Genomic DNA, 1,228 nt, shown 5'->3' on the forward strand with positions numbered 1-1,228 from the left:
GCCTGTAGTCCTAGCTACTGAGGAGGCTGAGGCAAGAGGAGTTCTTGAGCCCAAGAGTTTGAGGTTGCTGTGAACTATGATGCCATGACTCTCTAACAAGCGTGACAAGGTGAGACTCTTAAAAAAAAAAAAAAAGATAAACATCCATGATAAAACATAAGCATCAACTTGAAATACGAGGGAAACAAAAAAGGAACTATGTGCTCGCTTCAGCAGCACATATACTAAAATTGGAACAATACAGAGAAGATTAGCATGGCTCTTGAGCAAGGATGACATGCAAATTCATGAAGCGTTCCATATTTTTGTCTATTAAAACAATTCAATGAAAATGTAAACAAACAAAAAAAGGAACTATAATCCTACCACCCTCTTTGGTTTTGTAGATTAAAATTGTTATTCAATAAATATTTAAAGCCTATTTACTTAGACCACTCCAATAACTTAGAACATACAATAAAGAATATAGAGGAAAAAAATTCTCTTTTTCTCAAATAAGAGCTTTTATACAACTGGGGAAAAGACAAATAAAAAATGTAAACGGTATCTAGAATAGGTTTAGTTGTTTGGGGGAAAAAAATAAAGCAGGACAAGGAGGGACTAGGAATGTGTACTGAGGGAAGGATGGAGGACTGTGGTTTTATTTATTTATTTGTGTATTATCTGAGACAGAGTCTCATTTTGATACCCTGGGTAGACCGTACTGGCATCATAGCTCACAGCAACCTCAAACTCCTGGGCACATGCAAGTCATCTTCTTGTCTCAGCCTCCCAAGCAGCTGGGACCACAGGTGCCCACCACAATGCCCTGTTAGTTTTTCTATTTTTAATATAGAAACGGGGTCTCACTCTTGCTCAGGCTGGTCTTGAACTCCAGAACTCAAGCAATCCACCTGCCTCAGCCAGCCAAAGTGCTAGGATTATAGGCGTGAGCCACCACCCCCAGGTAGAACTGTGGTTCTAAATAAGAATGGGGTGCAGAATGGCTTTCACTGTGAAAATGATAACTGAGCACAGATGTTAAGTATGAGAAATTAATTAGGGTAGAACTGTAAGTGATGGGCTCAAGAGTTAAGAGATGAAAATAGAGACATCATACATTAGGGTATTAATATACACCTTAGCTTTTTTTTTCTTTAGAGACACTTTTCCTTTGTCGCCCATCACAGCTCATAGCAACCTCCAGCTCTTGGGCTTAGGGGTTTCTCTTAACCTCAGCCTCCTGAGT

General features: G+C 39.3%; 1 protein-coding gene and 1 non-coding gene across 4 annotated transcripts in view; one reads left to right on the forward strand and one right to left on the reverse strand.

Annotated features, from left to right (window-relative positions):
* Positions 1-1,228, reverse strand: part of CCAR1 (cell division cycle and apoptosis regulator 1) — a 79,286-nt gene that overhangs the window by 9,007 nt on the left and 69,051 nt on the right. The window lies entirely within an intron of this gene.
* LOC111723171 lies at positions 201-307 on the forward strand. The gene has a single exon (XR_002771769.1). It is a non-coding gene; the product is annotated as a U6 spliceosomal RNA (small nuclear RNA).

Source organism: Otolemur garnettii, unplaced genomic scaffold (genome assembly GCF_000181295.1).
Source record: "Otolemur garnettii isolate 467f Iridium unplaced genomic scaffold, OtoGar3 scaffold00008, whole genome shotgun sequence".
Classification (NCBI taxonomy): domain Eukaryota; kingdom Metazoa; phylum Chordata; class Mammalia; order Primates; family Galagidae; genus Otolemur; species Otolemur garnettii.